Genomic DNA, 19,831 nt, shown 5'->3' with positions numbered 1-19,831 from the left:
TGAATGTCTATTAGATTGTGTTTACTCATGGTATTTTATTGTACTTCTATATTAGTTGATTTTCTGTTGAATTGTTTTATTGACTGTTGAGAGGTGTTAAGTTTACAATCATACATATGCATGTATGTATGGTTCTTGGTCTGGCTGACTTCAAGAATGAAGCCATGGACCCTCATGGTGAGTGTTACAGCTCTTAAAAGCAGCACATCTCCTTTAAGTTCTATGAGTGTTTGCTTCATATATGTCTTATTTCTGTTTTGGTGCTTAGACCTGTAAGATTTTTTTGTTTTTGTTTTTGTTTTTTGTTTTTTTTTTGGCTTGTTTGTTTTAGATATAGGATCTCACTCCTCACTCTGTCACCCAGGCTGAAGTGCAGTGGCACAAAAACTGCTCATTCTAACCTCAAATTCCTGGACTGAAGCTATTCTCCCACCTCAAGACTTCAGCATTCCAAGTCGTTAGGACTTCAGGTATGTGCTGCTACACCCTCCTACATTTCAAAACTTTTATAGAAGAGATGGAGTCTCACTATATTGCATTGGCTCATCTTGAACTGCAACACTTAAGTGATCCTCCCACCTTGGTCTACCCATATCACTGGTAATTTTTTTACTCTAATGTCAATTTTATCTGTTATTAATGTAGCCACTCTTGCTTTCTTTTGATTAATGTTGCCAGGGCCTATCTTTTTCCATCCTTTTACCTTCAACTTAGCTATTGTATATTGTTATATTTGAAGTAAGCTCCTCTTTGAAAGCATATGTTTGTGTTACTTTTTTTCCCACTCTGCCAATAACTATCTTAATGGTTTATTTAGACTATTTATAAGTAATGCAATTATTGATATGCTAGGGTGTAAGACTGCCATTTTATTAATTTTACTTTTCTGTTTATTCTTCGTTTTTCATTTTTCTGTGTTTTTTCTGCCTTTCTTTGTGTTATTTTATTTTTCTTTAGAGTCCCATTTTAATTTATCTGTAGGGTATTTTTTTCTTCTATCTTTTTATTTTTTTTAAGGGGTTCCTCTTAGTGTTATATTAATATAAAAAATTTATCACAGTGTTGACATTTAATCAGTTCAAGTGAAGTATAGAAAGTTTAATTTAGTATATTCCATTTGCCCTTCTCTAACATAACTGTCTTACATATTTTCTCCCACATGATGTAGTGTTATAATTATTATCTCACATGACATTTATCTTGCATGAGAAAGTGTTATAATTTTTGTTTTAATCACTGTGCATAAACTGAAAACTTAAAAGGAGAATTGAAATGCATTGTATTTTCCCATCTTTATATTCAATTATATTCAACTGATTGTTCTAGGTCATATTTCAATTTTCCGTTTCACATTTATTTCTGTTTTGAAAACTTCCTCTAGCCACTTGTATAGGATGAGTCTACTGGTATTAAATTCCCTTAGTTTTCTTACTTCTGAGAATTTTTGTATCTTCCCTGTATTCTCGAATGATATGTTAGGTGGATATAGAACTTGGAATCAACATTCCTTTTCTTTCAGCATGTGAAACATGCTGTATTACTCTTCCTAATCTCTGTTTTTCCTGTTGTGAAATTTTCTGTATCTCTTTCACTACTTCTAGAATTTTTATTCTCTTTTATTTTTACACATTAGATTATGCTGAGCTTTAGCATGTATTTCTGGATATATCTTGCTTAGGGTTCTCAGTTTTTAAAATCAATATCTGTATGTTCTTTGCCAAAGTTGGGAGCAATTTAGCTATTATTTCTTCAAATACTTTTTTTATCCCCACCCTTTTTCTCCTTTCTTTCTGGTACTTCAAAGGTAAAAAATTTAGATATTTTGTTGTAATCCCACTCATCCTTAAGGACTTTTTGTAAAGCCCATTTTCTCTGTTTTGTTCAGATTGGGTGTTCCTCTACATCTTTCGTTTTTTTTTTAAATTCTGTTCCCTCCATTCTTCTACTGAACTCATCTACTTAGCTTTTCATTTCAGTTGCTGTATTTTTTATTTATTTTCCGTTTGGTTATTCTTTATATCTTCTATTTCTTTGCTGCAACTTCTCTTTCTTTGTTGATTTTTTTGTCAAGTCTGTTTAAGATTGATTAATTGCTTGTTGCTTTTTGAATGATTTATGCGATGTCTGCTTTAAAATCTTTGTCAGATAATGTTAAAATCTTTATAATCTTAGTGTTGACAATTATTGATTGCAACTTAACATTCCAGTGAAGATTTTCCTGTTTCTTGATACAATGAGTGATTTTTAAAAATAGAGACCTAACCATTTGGGATATTTTATTCTAAGAATCTAGGTCATATTTAAATTTTCCGTTTTCACAGGTCACATCAAACTTTACTTTGGGTGGAGAAGAGGCATGGTTCTCCTATGTTATTGGCAGGTTGGTATGGAAGCCCAAATTCCCCATATAGCTTCCATTGACACCTGTGAGTGAAGGGCTTCTAATTATTGCTGGATGGGGAAGGATAGAGTTTCACCTCCTTGTGTGCTTAATTGATACCATCCTGACTGGTAGAGAGAGAAGTGGGGAGAGAGAAGTACCTCATTGCCGCTCCCTCTGTGTCCTGTATATTTTGGAGGGTCACTTACTGCTGGTTAGTAGTAAAATTCCTGACTCTCCACTAGGCCACCTTGACATCACCCCAGTGGGGAAAGGGAGGGTTCCCAATTACCTTAAGTTGGGAACTTCTTACGTGCTTTCCACTGTCACCATGGGAAAGAGGGTAACTTATTACTGCTTAGCAAGGAATAAGTCTTTGTATTAATTTTCTAGTGCTGTGATAACAAAGTACTACAGTTGAGGTGAATTAATTTTCTCATGGTTCTGGAGACCAGAGGTCCATGATCAAGTCTACAAAATTGTTTCTTCTGAAGTTCCTCTCCTTGACTTGTGGATCGCTTTCTTTTAGTCTTTCCCTTCTATGCCTTCACGTGGTTTTCATTCTGTACAGCCCCATGTCTGGTATCTCTTTGTGTGTCTCATCCTTCTCTTCTAATAAGGACACAAGTCATATAGGGTTAGGGACCATCCTATTGGCCCCACTTTAGCTTAATTACTCTTTAAAGACCCTGTTTCCAAATATAATCATATTTTGAGGTACTTAGTATTGAAGCTTCAACATATAAATGTTAGGGGGCACAATTTAGCCCTGAATCATGCTGTTGTCTCTTTTGTCCTTCTCTGATAGAACGCCAACATGAGCATTAAGATGCCTTGTTACAATATGGCTAGGGTTAAAGTCTAGGCTCTCCATTTAGCCTTTGCTTGTAGCATTGGCATTGGGACCAGAGTTTTTTTCCTGTGGTATTTGACTAGAGAATAATTATTATCTAACAGTTTCCTTTCTTTCAAGGCTGACTCCAGGTTCCGTTACTTGGGAGATGTTATGAGAAAAAGTTTGCATGAAGAATATTTTGCTAAAGTCTCCTACCACACTGGATCTAAGCTACACTTTACAATGTTTGGCTCTAATCAGTATTTTTCATATGTTATGTTTAAATACTTCTGGTGCCTTTCTTAAGTCATTATTCTGTAATTATTTCCTCTGTTTCTTCCTTGTGCACGCAGTACAATAAACACACACAGCTTTATATTCCTTCACCAGTGACGCTGATAAAATATCAAACACTCCACATAGGACAAATCAAGATGACACTGACAAGTGCAGTGACACCAGTAGTTTACTAAAGAAGAAGAAGGAACCAGTCTTCCCTGGACTGAGTATTTTACATATATTATTTTATTAAATACTCATGCAACTCTAAAATTACTTAAGATTACATTAAAAACTTAGAATGTTTTGCTATGAACTATTTCTGCATTTTTAGTAGTTAATGATCCTAACCTGGAATCAACTGTTTGCTATGTGCCTTCTGTTGGTGCTTACAAATTCCTTCTTTGTTCTTTTCCATTCATCTCTCTGCCCTGGGAAAGGGAAATGATCCTATGAGTCTGGCATCAATGTACTGTCTTGCCAGTGAGAAGTACTGGCAGGATATTAGAGGATGGGAGGAGAATGATGTTCATGTATTTATTCCCATCATCTGCTCTCTGTCAGTTGCTGCATAGTGTTTGTATCTCTGTACCTAATATCACAGCTCTGGTTGGTTGGGCTTTGGGAGCTCTCTTCAAACAGATACTTTTGCTGGATTCCAGTAATTGTTTTTCTCCTTTTCCCTTCAAGCCAGGTATGCTAAGTGCTTCTATTGTTGTAAACCCAATTTATTATCGTTTTCCCTTCTTACTGGTTTATCTTAAGCCTATCTACAATGTTCTATGTAGCCTCATTCATCAAAATTTCTCAATTACCTCATTTGAGTGTGCCAACTATTTCTATTTTTGTTCAGTGCAGATCGATTTATACATGTTTAAATTGTTAGTTTTGATCCCTTATACCTACAGTTTCCAAAGTAATTTTCAGTGGCTTCCATATAATTATTATTTTACAACACCATGTAAACTTCTTATGCATTTCTCTCAAAATGTTCCAGAAAAAAATTCACTTTAAAAATATTGTTATTGAGAATATAACTTCCAAACATGATTCATACCTTCAACAGCTGTTTGCCTTAGTTCAGAGAATAACACTTACATTGGAAATACATAATTCAACATTTTCATGATAAGTTTAGCCTGTTGAGGCCAATCTACCATGTTAAACATATAAAAGCTGATATTTTTAAAAATGCAAACAAAACAAATAATTTTTGCTATTATAATATATTTTCCCCCAGTCACACTGTTAACTTTACTGTTCCATTTCTAATAATCAGCCTTGGCTGCACCCGGGGAGAACTGGAAGGTTTTGATTAATTTACCAACCTATGTGAGAAGTCTTTAGTGACTTATTGTGAGGTTGCTTCAGTTAGGCATGGATGGTACATTACTGTTCTTTTCTAAGTTGATAATGTTCTGTGTTTGATACTTAGTTGTGTGTAACTTGGATTACCCAGACTTGTTTGTGATTATTCTTTCAAATATTAATTGGTTTTGCTCTTTATGTTTTCCAGAAATCCAGAGTTTGGTTGCAAGTTGTGCTTCTGGGTATTCTTAAGGCAGATCTTCTGTTCTTTGATCAGCCTTGTTTTAGCTTCCTGTATGCCCAGCTGTGCAAGTGTACTGCCATCATCCATCAATTCCGCATGTCCAGACTCACAAAAGCGAATGGCTGTTGGCATTGCTTCCAAACTGGTAGCTGGCTGACATCCAGCTGCTCTTTGTTGATGATTTTGTATGCTAATATCCCATAGGTAAATGTTGTTGAAACTGGTTAAGCCACATCCTTGTGGTTTTTTCTCCCCATGTGTTACGGCTTAAAGGAAGGATGGAAAATTTAGACTTCCAATATCATCAGTGTAAAGATCAATTCCAACACCTTTTTGCTACTGAGGAGTTAGGTCTTGTAAAGAGTGTGGCCTCACAACTTTTGAATGTGGATGGATAATGAACTAATTACTATCGAATGCCCCTTTTCACTATTATGTATGTTTACATGGTATGGGTATCACCTATGGCCTTTTCCAATCCCTCAAATAACTGTTCTGATGATAGAGTCAACTTAGAATTAGCTTTTTACTATTTTAGTAGTTGTCTTTTCTATCACCATTTTTGAACTAAACAGTAAAGATGATTGATACATAAGTGATGAAGAATGATGGGGACTGTAAAAATCTTAAGACAATGCAATGGCAATGGCAAGTATTTTTTTTGGATGTGTATTTCTGCTAAGCATTTGAAGTATATCCCATGATTTTCTATTGCTTATTAATAAAGTTATTAGATTTTAATAGCCAATGTATATCTTTTTCAAGCATAATTATTATGTCACTAGCATTTCAACAAAACCAGCAACTGTTTTTATTCATCTTTGAATGTACCCTGCCATTTTGCCTTAATAGGAGTAGACTTATAACCAGATTAAGCCCTCGTTTTCAATCCAACATGTTATTAGACAGTTAACTGAAGAAAAATAAATAATAGAAATGTATTACTGCATAAGAGTCTTCTTTTGATGGCATGACATCTCCATGATTACTCCCATATTTCTTTCTTAATCTTTTGTGATACCTGTGAAATGTGATATACCAAATGGCATCACTCTGATTCGGAGCTCTAAAAGGCTTTCAGTTAACCATTCTGAGAAGGACTACTTGCATGACCTATGGACTTGCAAATGGATGACTTGACTTGAACCTCTGAACTGTGTCAAATGGCCATGACCACAACATTCTGGAAAACAGCAAATTATACCAGCAGTGCAACTCCTGAAAAGTGACAACCAATGAATTATGGACTTATATACTAAGCCAGCCGCCTCCATCGATGACATTTCTTTCAAAACAACTTGTGTTATTATTATTAGCATCCTTTAAAAAAATCTCAATTCCCCTTTCTCTCTTCAAAACTTGATTTGGCATCTAGCTGAACTGCGTCTCCCAAATTGCAATTCCTAAGACCCCGATAAACACCTTGTCTTGCTGTTTTGCAGTTTGATCGTTTGTGTCTTCTTGGTTAACTAACCAAAAATCGTTACAATTATGCACTTAGAGCCTAGAAATCCTCTACTTTTCAAGGTTAACGGCACTGCCCCCAATTGCTAGTGATCTGAGGAGAAACTGTAGTTCTCTTTGATAATGACCAATAAATACATTGCCACAAGATATTTTGTGTAACAGAATTTTAAAGTTAATAAACGTATAAAGCTAACTTAAGAAATATGATAATGGAGTTGTTGAGATTGGAACCATATATCATCAGAGCATCAGTCTTTCCCAGAAATCTGTTCAATGTGCCAGGGGAAATTGTCTCTTTCTTCATGATGTTTATATTTTAGTAACTAATATAGATAATACACCAAAAGTAAAAAAGATGTAGATATGCTATCAGAAACTGTTGAGTTCCAGAAAGAAAAATAAAACAAAGGCAGAGAGAGTAAGGAAATGTTTTTTAGGTAGGAAAAAGAAGGAACATCTCTCTGGGGAGGTGACATTGAGCAGAGGTATGAATGAGTGGGTCATGTGGATATCTGAGGGAATATTATTTACTGCAAAAGGAGCACAAGTTCAAAGTCTTTCAGTGTGATTGGTTACTCTGGGAACATGAAGAAGAGCAGTATGATGAGAGCACTGTAAGCATGTGATAAAATGATAGGATATCAGTTAGTTAAAGTACTGAGATCTAGATCATTATAAGGTATTGCAGGTTAGAATGAGTACTTTAGTCAAAATGTGTTGGAAAACCAGTTGATGGCTGACGAGCGATTTTAAACAAGGGTATTAAAAAGATCTATAGGGTCACTCTTGCTGCTGAGTGGACAACAGACTGCAGAGAAGCAGGAGTGAAGCAAAGAAGCCATTGTAAGAAAATTATAGCAGTCTAAGCAAGACATAGTCATGACATGGGCTAGACAATCACCCTACATTATTGGCCATGCTGTCAGCAGATTTTTACAATCCTCAAAAAGAGAAATGAGGCCAGGCACGGTGGTTCATGCCTGTAATCCCAGCACTTTGGGAGGCCGAGGCGGGTGGATCATCTGAGATCAGGAGTTTGAGACCAGCCTGACCAAGAGTGTGAAACCCCATCTCTACTAAAAATGCAAAAATAAACCAGGTGTGGTGGCAAACACCTGGAATCCCAGCTACTCGGGAATCTGAGGTAAGAGAATCACTTGAACCTGGGAGGCAGAGGTTGCAGTGGGCAGAAATTGCGCCACTACACCCACTGCACTCCAGCCTAGGTGACAGAGCAAGACTCCATCTCACAAAAAAAAAAAAAAAAAAAAAAGAAAGAAATGAGCATGTTACAGAGTTTATGCATTCAGTTTAGGAAGTATTTGGGGAATCTTTGAGTCAGTACAGACTAGTTCTGCCACCAAATATTAATGTCCCCTTGGGCAGAAAATTGCAATTTCCCATTTCCACGCTCAGGGTTTGGACTAAATTATCACAATAACCTCCATCTCTGACCTTCTGTGTATCTCAGCAGAGTAATATAAATGATATAGAACATGAAAATGTGTGAGCTTTAGGACTCCAGTACAACATTAGAGTATCTTATGCCAAACTCCTTCTAATTCCCAGGGAAACATTAGGAAACTACTATTATGTTGTAGAGAAAGAAAGGAGACATTTTTGGTAACTTTTTACAATGAATAATAAATGTGCAAAATCACTTAAAAAATCTATTCCTAGGAGCTTTTCCTTGATTTTTGTTTGATTGTCTGTAATTATGCAATCCAAAGTCTCCAACTGAATTAAACATCCCGTAACCATTTTAATGACTCAGGATAGAAAGAAAAAATTGCAGCATTTAAATTCTGTTTCAATATGATGACTCTTGAGAATTTTACTGACCTTGGTGGAATATTTGGAATTTGAGTTCATTTATAATCAAACTAGAAAAAATGTTTTGAAATGCTATTTAGATGCTCACAAGGATTATTAGACCCTGAATAACTTTCATTACATGACATTTTGATAAGGTCATTGTAAGTGAGTCAGAAACATGGATTACATTTCCTTTAAAAATACACATGTCTTCACAACAGATTTGGTCCTAACTCATTTTGACTTTTGCTGAATCCCAAGTGTTTTTCCTTCTATTTTTTTTTTCCTTTAAATTCTCCAATAAACTTGCTGAACCTGTAATCTGGGTGAGCTCACCTGCTCCTTCTACTCACTTCCCTGTTGAATTTAGCCTCGGGCTTTGCTTTAATAGCATGTATCCTTAGAGCATAGAGTTTTATACAGAGAATCAGGAGAAACACAGAGTCTAATAAAGGCCTGGGAATTTTTTTTGTTGTTGTTGTTTCTTTTGAAAAAGGAGAGCTCTAAGGGAATGATATTGTTCCAGAGAACTGACTCAAATGTGTTCTGTATTTGAACTCTGTGATTATGAAATTTCAATTAAAGCTATAAAAAGCAAAACTAACAGACACCAGAGCATGCCAAAGAAAAACAGGATGTTCTTTTTTGATTGAGAAATAATTATCTAAGTTCCATGGCTGGGTCCAGGTAGTTGACTTTACGTTTGCTTCCCCCTCATTATAGAATCAGTTGAATTATGGTAACTTTTCCCCAAGCAGCCAAGCTGTCATTCAAAGGGGTGATTTTATTGGGGTGCAAATCCCTTTTGTTATTGATTCAGTCCATTTTTTAAATGGATTTGAAGCCTGAGGGGAAAGTACAAATTAAGACAGACTTTTTTCTCTTTATGCAGTGAACCCAGCCTGTCCTGCCTGCTGCATCCCACTCTAGTACCTCCAGGATGTTCATCTACCCAGAAAGTCCTCTGCTATTTTAATCTCTATGGAAGTGAGATGGAAACAAAACTAGCTCACTTCTTTCTCAAAAATCATCACACTGATTGGATTATGTCCTTAGCAACCGAATGAATCTCTCTAAATGTGTATTATTCAGTGATTGAAATGTGAGGTTCAGTTTTGAGGTAAAGTACAATGCACTCAAAAATTGTAGGACTGCAAATAAACAATAACATTACTAATGATTTTCCATGCCTTTCATGTGGGGGAAAGCAGGACAGAGAGTATGGCTTTTAAAAATAGTGAAAATGACTCTTTTTAAAATTTTTAGGATTGGAGCACTTCAGTTTATTGGAAATGAGACAATTTAAACATTCTGCTTAAAGTAAATGAAAGAATTATACTGTAATAAAGATCTGAAATAATTCACAAGGATTATAACAGAAATAAATTTATATATTACATGCATCATTTTAACTAGATACTATAATGGAAAGGAAAAACAAAATCAGAAATAGTTACTTTCTTCTGGGGAGTCACTGGTAATGAACATACTTTCCTTAACACCAATGAGGGCATATTTTCTTTCTTTTTTGCCATAAGGGCAATAATGTCATAGGATATATTTTAGAGATAAACACCCTGTCATCAGGAATTCACTTTAATTTTTAAATACAACATCCTTACATTAAAATTTAGAAGAATCATTTTTATGTTAAATAAGGATTTCAGTAAATATACTATATATTTACATATACATGGAATATGATTATTTATGAAGACACACATGAACACTCATATATTTTCTTCAGAACTTGAAATGACCTCAGAAAATTGTTAATTTTCTTCTGTTGTTTCATGGCAGCATTACCATAATCAGCTTTAGATATCATACTATGCATTATCTTGATATCCCAGAAAATGACATTTCATGAGTAATCTTCATTCTGCATCATCTAATCTAAGTTCTTCCTGCCATACCCTTAGACTTCTGTCCCTTGCTCTTTTATCAACAGAAATGGTCATCTGCATATGAACAATAATATTCTTGCATTTCCTTGAAGCCTGTTTTCACAGTCCCTCAAAATCTCACTCGAAGTCTGCTACAGCCATCCTTGGAAATGTCACTTGGGACCAAATAATTACTATAAACTTCCTTAGCTAAACTTTTCAATCTAGGTTTTGTATCAATTTCACTGCTCTCCTGGATACTCTATTCATGTTGTACCCAACTATGTTAAGTCACAGAGAAGAAGACTGTTAGGTAATGGTCTAAATAAGTTTGTGTATAATGGGAAAATTATATTCGTTTTCTTCAGTATACACTTTATTCATTCCTGAATTCTGCTTGGCTGTTATGACATATTGCTGAATCACCTTCAAATCACATCCTATTCTGAACTCAGGGACTGTCTTCTATTAAAGTTCACATAGTCCAGTTACTGATTATCTAGTGTGTGTACAGTTATCTGTCCTCTAAATGTTTACTGTATTTTATCTTTTCCCTCAATATCAGTCAATTTCCTTATTTGAATACGAAAAAGTTTTTGAATAATCATAACAGTTACTGATACTAAACATTAACCCTGGAATATGCTGTTAAAATGGGTCTTACGATTATAATATTTGGGAGGATAGTTGCATAGTATGTTCTAGTCCTGTAAATTTAGAATGTATAAAGAAACCCTATAGTATTCTATTTAATTTTGATGCAGATTTTTTTAAATTCATAAATATTTTATTAAAAATATGAGCTTGTTGAGTCAAATTCTTATAGGAATTTGAACTTAGACTACGGTAATTAGAAAAGTGCATGTCTTAGTCTATTTACTGTTGTTTTAATAGAATAACTGATAGTGAGTCATTTATAAAGAAAAAATTCTTATAGTTCTGGAGTTCTGGTGTTTTTTCTTATCTGAGATAACCTTACTCTTTTTCTTTTTTCTTTTGATAAGTGTGATAGTTTACATTGCTGAATTTTTTAAATGTTAAACTATCTTTGTCTACCTGATACAAAAAACTCAATCATGATGATTTGTTTTCTTTTTGGGTACATCTAGGTTGTATTTGATAATTTTAAAAAGTTTTTTTTTTCAACTTATTTTCCTTTGTATCTTTCAAAATATGATCAGGTTTTAACAGCAAGTTTATGCTGAAAAATCCAGTCTTATATTACATGTATATTGGTTTAAAAATTATATTTTAACTCATGCACTCTGATAAGCTAGCTGTTCATCTTACTGGTTTTCTTTGTACATGGTGAATTGTCTCTTACCACTTTCAAGGTCTTTGTTTTTGACTTTAAATATTTGAATATAAAGTGTTGGGTATGGACCTCCTTTTGTTTATCCTAATTGGAGTTTACTGAACTTGTTGGGTTTATAGATGAATGCTGTCGACAGATCTGGGACATTTCTCACCATAATTTCTTTGATTTTTTTTTTTCTACTTCTTTCTATCTTATTCTTTTGGTAGTCTCATTATGTTCATGTTTGCACCTTTACTGTTGTCCCACATATTTCTCTGAGTCTCAGTTCATTTTTCTTTATTTTATTCTCTCTGTTCTTCAGATTACATAATTTTTATGTATGTATCTAGTTGGCAGTTTCATATTTCTTTTATCTGCAAGTTCTAATATACTGCTGAGTGATATACTGCTGAGCCACTCTAATGCATTTCTTATTTTGGTTATTGTACTTTTCAACTCCAGAATTCAATTTGATTATTTTTGAAAGTTTCCATTTTTTATCAGTGTCTCTATTTGATAAGATAGTGTCATCAGTCCTTCTTTCAATTCTTTAAATGTGGTTTCTTTCACTCTTTTAAATGTTTGCAATAGCTGCTTTGATTTATTTACCTGCTAAGTCCAACATCTGGACCTTAATGAAGGCAGTTTCTGATGCTTGCTTTTAGTCCTGTGTGTATGAGTCAATTTCTTTTCTTTAGATATCTTGTAATTTGTTGAAAGTTGGACATTCTAGATAGTATATTGCAGCACCTCTATATTGATTCCTGTGGGGCTTGTTGTGGAGCTTGTTGTTATTGTTGTTTGCCTGTTTATTTGTTTAGTGGGTTTGTTGGATTAGCTCAGTTATGTCTATTTCTCCTGAAGTTTTTAGCTTCTCGTATCACCTTTCAGAGGGTACAACTTTGGGCATGCACTCAGTAAAGCTGGCTCTCATGCCCCATAAATGACAGGCTCTTTTTGACAGTGTCTTACCTGGTATCCCTGTTAAACTACTGGGTGTTATGCCTCTATTAGTATTACATACAGCTGTGATCCTCCATTACTTGCTAACTAATTACTCAATTGTTTTGTTAAGTCTTTGTGCATAAATTGTTTCACTGTATAATCCAATTAAACTACTGCCCCTCTGCTGAGATAGTCTTAGAGGCCCATCTCTGAAACTTGCTCTAATCCCAGAAGAACTCTTTTTACAGCCACATTCTTTGGTTCTCTGAAACTTCTAGCTGGTCTATCAATTTGCTTGCTCCTATCATGGTGCTTCCTATATGCTGATGAATGTGTGTTTGTTGCCTCCTCTTAATTGCTCACCACCAAAGTCTCCACTTTATTTTAACAATACTGATAGGCTTAAACTAGCCTGCTTTATTTACCAAATAAAGTTAGTCCCTTTAAGGAAAATTAGAGATCTCTCTGTTCTTATAGCTAGCTTTTCCCATCGCAAAAATAAAAACAAATATCTCTGTAACACTCCATCACTGGCTGGGGCAGGGACAGGGGCCTGTTTCTCTCAGAGTGATATTTCTATTCTATGAAGGTAGTGCTGGAGTGCTGGGCTGGGGCAGGAATCACAGTTCTTCTTCACTTGCAAATTTTGGGGAAAGTAAAATTTTGAGGCCAAGAAAATGTCTGTTTTCACTATTGCTTTCTAACTTACTTTTGTTGCAACCAAAAACCTACTTTCTATGATTCAAATTATTTAAATTTATTGGGATTTGATTTATGCCCAGAAAATGACCTGTTTTGGTAAATATTGCATTCACAAGGAAAATAATGTGTATTTTGCTATTTGAGGGTGAATGCTATATAAATGTCAATTAAGTTAGCCCTTTGATAGTGTTTTCTTGGTCTTTCTTATCTACATTAATTTTATTCTGTGTGTTTTATTAGTTCCTGAGAGAGGTATATTAAAATCTTAACTATAATTATGGATTTGTCTACTTATCCTTTGATTTCTATCAATTTTCATTGCATGTATTTTTAAATACATGTGTTTGAAAAAGCAAGCTGATTGGGATTGTTATGAAACTTCCCTTTTTCTCCTCCCTTGAAATATTACAATTTCCAAAATATTGTTTGTCTGACATTAGTATAACCACTCTAGTTTTATTTTGAGTTTTTATTATATTTTTAAAATTCTTTTCACTTTAATACATTATATCACAATATTTAAATTATGATTGTTTCAGGCAGTTTAGAGTTGGGTCATGCATTTTTATTCAATCTGACAATGTCTCCCTATCATTTGCAGTATTTAGACCATTTATATTTAATATAGTTGTAAGATTGACATTTTCAAAATTAAATCTAATATCTTTATGTCTGCTTATTTAGTTACGTTTTCTTCTTTCTTTGCTTTTTTAGGATTTACTGAGTATTTTAAATTTTCAATTTCTTGTTTGTGTTACGTTATTAATTATGCCTATCTTAGTTTTTTAATGATTGTTCTAGGGTTTACAATGGTGCATTTTTAAATTACCCCAATCTATCTTCAAATATTATATATATTTACTTATAGTTTAAGATACATAACAGTATAGTATCATTTTCTCCTCTTATATTTTGTTTTATTGTTTCTATATATGTAAACTGCTGTTTCCATAAATTTAGATTCTATATATGAAAATAGAGTAGTGGAATCAATTATATGTTACTTCATCACAACTTATTACAGTTTGCATTAAATAATCAATTCTAATTTAATTTAGAAAGGATGAAAAATATCTTTTATATACATCCCAATATTTAACTTTTTAACAATTTTGTGTATGGATTGAAATTTCCTTCTGGGATTGTTTTTCTTCTGCCTGAAGAATTTATATAAATATTTCTTGCAATGCAGGTATAGTTTTAATGGGTAATATATATTACTATTTTCCTGTGAAAAAAATTTGTTCTTATTTTAAAAATATAATTTCATTGAGTATATTATCCTAAGGTGAAAGTGCTCATTCCGTTTCACCTAATAAGGAGATCATATTGTTTAGATGGTACAAGTGTAAAATGTTGGAGATTTCTTAGCATAAGTTGACTCCTTCACTGATTTCTTGAGGATATAGAGGACAACTGTCCTACAGAGCAGACCAGACCCACAGTAAACTTTCTGTAAACAAGAAGTTAGCTTCTCTTCTATTGAGTTCCTGAGATTTGGTGATGACTTTTACCATGGTATAATCTAACTGCATACTGACTGTTAACAAAAGTATTACTATTAAAGTGAAACCTTTAGTACTTTGTGATCATTCAAGATAAATCGTATTACACTTAGAATCTAGATTAAAGTCATAAAAAAGTAAATTACTATAAACTTATTTCATGCTTTGATAACACTTTAATTTTAGTGGGGTTTTTTTGCCATTTTTCAATGTTTATATGTTTTCATGAGGATTCAAGAAAAAAAATAGTGTCTATATGTATTTAAGCTCTTTTCATGTAATTACCTTAGCAGCATCCAAATTGAATTTGTGAATTATATTGTCATAAATTCATTATAAGAGAGACAATTTCTGACATTTTTCCAATGGTTTAGTTACATAATATGCCAGATACTTGGAAGAAGGCAACTGGTTACCTAAGTAAAATATCCTGATGGGCTGGAAATCAGGTGCTTCAACATGGGAGGAAGAGTTATTGTTATTATTTTTCTTTAGAGATGTTTCTTTCTGCAGTTTGGTCCAAAATGGAGAAATCTGTCTTTAGAATAAAGAAGTAATCTGAATGTATCTAACTCTCCCCAAAATGAATACATTCAGTATTCAAACGCAAAGTAACTATCTTAATGAGTGACAGGTTAGCAGAAACTAGAGCACTTGAATCAATTATATGTGACTGGAGGTGAGAGTGCTAATGGCAAGATTGAACCATTATGGAGCCATTTAAATACAACTCTTCATAGTTGCCCTACAGTTTCATTTGTAATAAATTCACAAATGTAGCAACATTGACTTATTTAGTTAGGGTAGGTCTTCTCAAATCTGTCTGTACATTACTATCTTCTCCAGAGAGTTGGTTATTTTATTGATTTATTTATTTATATTTATTTATTTATTTATTTATTGTGACGGAGTTTCACTCTTGTTGCCCAGGGTGGAGTGCCATGGCGCAATCTCAGTTCACTGTTATCTCCACTCGAGCAATTCTCCTGCCTCAGCCTCCTGAGTAGCTGGGATGACAGGCGTGGGCCACCACACCCGGTTAATTTTGTATTTTTTGTAGAGACAGGGTTTCTCCATGTTGGTCAGGCTGGTCTCCAACTCCTGACCTCAGGTGATTTGCCCGCCTCGGCCTCCCAAAGTACTGGGATTACAGGCGTGAGCCACTGCGCCTGGCCTATTCTTTTAAGTGAATGGAAACGTTCAAACCACTCACAGAAACTCTAATTCTGTAAGCTTACTGAGCATTTGACTTTTTAAAGTTTTCACTGCTGATTTTCATAAACAGATAAGTCCTCCTGGAAATTGTTTTTGGTTTTCTTCAGGTGTTATAAGGCATATTCTTGGTTTACAGAACTGGAGTAAGCCAAGCACATGATTTGCTAAAAGAAACTTAAGAGGTGAGTTTACTCTTATCTTTCCCTGGACATATTTCTATAACATACTCAGAAAGAGAAAAGAAAAATAAAAAAAGATGAAATATAAAGAGAACATAAGAAAACATTTTAAAAGACTATATATATGGTCTCTGTATCATCTATCTATATATCTCTAATCTATCTATCCACCTATTATCTATCTATCTATCTATCTATCTATCTACCTATCTATCTAAAGTCAAATCAGACTTTAATTTTTTGGGGCACATCTTCTGGAAAATGGCAGGAGTGATATAATAGTTCAATTAAAAAGGCATCCTTGCATCTCTATAGACACAAAACTTGATCCACAGAGAATGATGATCATTGCATTATATTTTCCATCTATCATACTTTAAAATTAACTTTTATTCTTTAGTTTTGTCTATTATTTCTCATATATCCAGCTACTTTCTCTGTTGCTCTGCAATAGTTTTGTATACTTACAGAACAACTTTAACACCTCCAAAATAACGACTTAAATAATGTAAATTTTAAATGATCTTATTTGGCTCCATAAAAACTTTATAAAATAAGTAAAACTTATGAAGTAGAAGAAAAAACTAAATTTTAAAATCTCTTTCACAATAGGCAATTAGGATGGCACTTGTTATCAATTGGTTAATGATTTGATCAATATATTTTAATTACCAAGTATTGCCACTATAAGAAGATAGAAACTCCATTTTATAAAATGTGGGTGGCAAGAATAATTTGGGTTACTTGAATTCTGAAAATAATTCTTCCTGTATATGAACAATGCACTTGTTTAAACATTGACGTTCCTTAGAGTCACTGAAAATCACTAATACAATGAAAATTAATTCTGTGGAATATTTTAAATTGATAATGAGGGACATTGTATTGAAGAGCAAACACCCTTTAAACAATAATTCTGTCTAAGGGAAATATGCTATTTATTGTAATTTTTAAAATGTATTCATTTAGGATAACATTTTTGACCTTAATAAGTACTGAAAATCGTATATTAATTATATAAGTGTTTACAGTTCTTACTTTAAAAGACATATTTAATTTCCTTAAACAACCTTTAGGATTAAACTACTTGGATTCAACTGAAAAGACATTCATACAATCATTAAAAGGCTTGCAAATATTAAATAATCTCTTACCCCCTTCTACACTACTTTCCAAGATTTATGAGCTGGGCTTATTTTCTACCAGCAACAAACTACATAAATCAAAATCTATCCATGCTATTTAACCAGAGGGTCACCTTCATTTCTAACTGTGGACCCTCCTATGTACTAGTGTACCCACCCATACACAATAATAATGCATTTATTATTTTCCTCAAATGAATTCAATAATATTGCTTCACATTTTCAAAAGTCTTTTTAAAAAACAAACAAACAAACAAAGAAAAAAGTAGTTTCTAGATTTCCCTCTTGTAATTGTCCTAATTTCAAGGTCATATTTATACACGAAGATTTTGTATTTGATACTATGAACCCCATAAATATTTCAACAAAATTTGTGCCTGAGAAGTCAACATAGAATCTGTAATAGTTATGGTAAATTTTATGGAAAACAAATCAGTGATTTCATAGATAACTATTTTATGAATCATGATGTGCTTTCATCATAAGACAGTATTTTTCTATAGGTATCAATAATATAACCATAGAATAATCTAAATTAATTAGATTCACTTATAATAAACCATTTTAATTTTTGAGTGTTAGAGGGAAGAAATAATTGCAGATTCCATTATTAAACCACATGATTTTATACTAACGCTATTTTTGTCAAATGAGGTAGTCTATCCTTTCAGCCCAAAATATAAGCTTATACTAATTTTTCTTTGTGTATTCACTACTGTGTTTCACCTTAAGTAAGCTTGACTACAGGTGGATAAAAGTGAGCAGGAAGTTTTTACTTGTGGTTCTCAAATTTTGTTTCAAATATCTGAATTTATTAGTAAGATATTTTTAGATATGTGTAATGTTCAAGATTGTTTTCATTTTAAGACTATCTCAGTCATTCTTTAAAAGGTTAATTCATGTTATTCAAATGCTAAAGATAATATACCCGGCTTTTTATGTGCTATTCAAAAGATATACTTCTGCTAGGAATGGAAACTATTCACAACTGATTTCTACTCCCCTATCTTCTTGGTTACCATACTTAATCTCCTCAGAAGTAAGTATCGTCATTTAAAGGTAATATAAATATATGGCAACCCTTTAAGCCACACTTAGCTAATAGATTGTAATTTTTTACAAGCCAATTTGTATTTATCCTAAGATAATGTACTCACTTGAAAACATAATTGTTCCCTGGTAGATTTGCTAACTCTAAAATGTGTGTGTACATTTTTAAGCTAAATATAATAAATGGATTTCATAGGCATATGAAAATACAATACAATAAATTAGGATCTGCAGAGAACTTTTAACTAGTATATATTTCAACCATTCAAGTTTCAATTTGTTAAATTTTTTATGTGCACATTCCAATATTACATGTAATATTAGAAGCTATGATTAGAAACAAGCCTGGGGGACTAGATGAATCATAGGGTCGCTAATAGGATATTAAGTCTTTTACATCTACATAGTCGTTTGGTGAAAATCTAGCCAGCATTAATAGAAAACCATATTATAATCTGCCAAATTAAATGACTGTGTTATGAGGCCCCGTTCTGTTGAATAGAGGGCTACAGTTCTTTATGCTGACCAACGCAATCATCATAAGTTCAAAGATAGTTCACTTTCTACTCACTCATGACTATCAGTAATTGCTCTCTGAAAAATCAATAACGATCCTTAATTAGTATCTAGGGTGAGGATGTTTTATGTGATGCAAATATCAGGGTAGAAGGAATTAGACATTTAAATATCCTGTATCATAAGTATATTTTCAGAGACACATATTTTCTTTAATGTCCTAACTACAATATAATAACAGAGCTAAAGCTCAAAATGTAGTAAATAAAAAAGCACCAAAGAGAGAAGTGAAATTATTAATCAAGTTACATGTCTCTTTAACATTTTTCATGGTCTTAAACATAAAAAGTGACAACCTAATAGTTACTAGATCTGAAGCTAGTTCTGTGAGATAAAGGGAGTCATCTATACTAGAGTAACAATTGTACCTGTTTATAAAAATTTATGGTTACAATTTAGAGATTTGCTGAAATATTTTTAATATAAAACGTGACTGTAAAATTATTTTTATTTTATTTCAGATTGCTAAATTTGATTTTTACCCATTCAGTCTTATGTCTGTAGGAGAGTTATTTTAACATGCTCTTGGCATAAAGTATAAAATATGTTGAAAGATAAGCACTTTTTAATGTACTTCTGGGCATTAAGAACATGAACAGTTCTCTAATCCATTAATTTGCTAGTAATTCTCTTCTGATGAATAAATTTGCCAGTGGCTGTGACCTCAGCTCGTAACTGAAGTAATGTGATGGATTTCCATGAGCCCACCATGGAAATTCGCTCTATGAACTCATAGTGGTTTTTTTCCAATTTGTTTTATACCTCAAAATAGCTGGAGAATTTGAAATCATTCATTGACAATAGTTGTCCAACAGGCAATAATTCTCAAACAGAGGTGGGGTTGTGGCACATATAAAAATTGATTGAAAATGGACATGTGATTATCTCACACGTCACTTCATCTTAAGGTATCACTATTTTTGGAACTAGTTTTGATGTTCCAACTTAGGAGAATTCTTGAAGTCATAGGTTTATAGCACTGTGGAATTTGGGCTTATATGGC

Source organism: Colobus angolensis, unplaced genomic scaffold, assembly GCF_000951035.1.
Source record: "Colobus angolensis palliatus isolate OR3802 unplaced genomic scaffold, Cang.pa_1.0 Scaffold58, whole genome shotgun sequence".
NCBI classification, from domain to species: Eukaryota; Metazoa; Chordata; class Mammalia; order Primates; family Cercopithecidae; genus Colobus; species Colobus angolensis.
The sequence above is the reverse complement of the archived record's forward strand: the minus strand, read 5'-3'. Positions refer to the sequence as shown.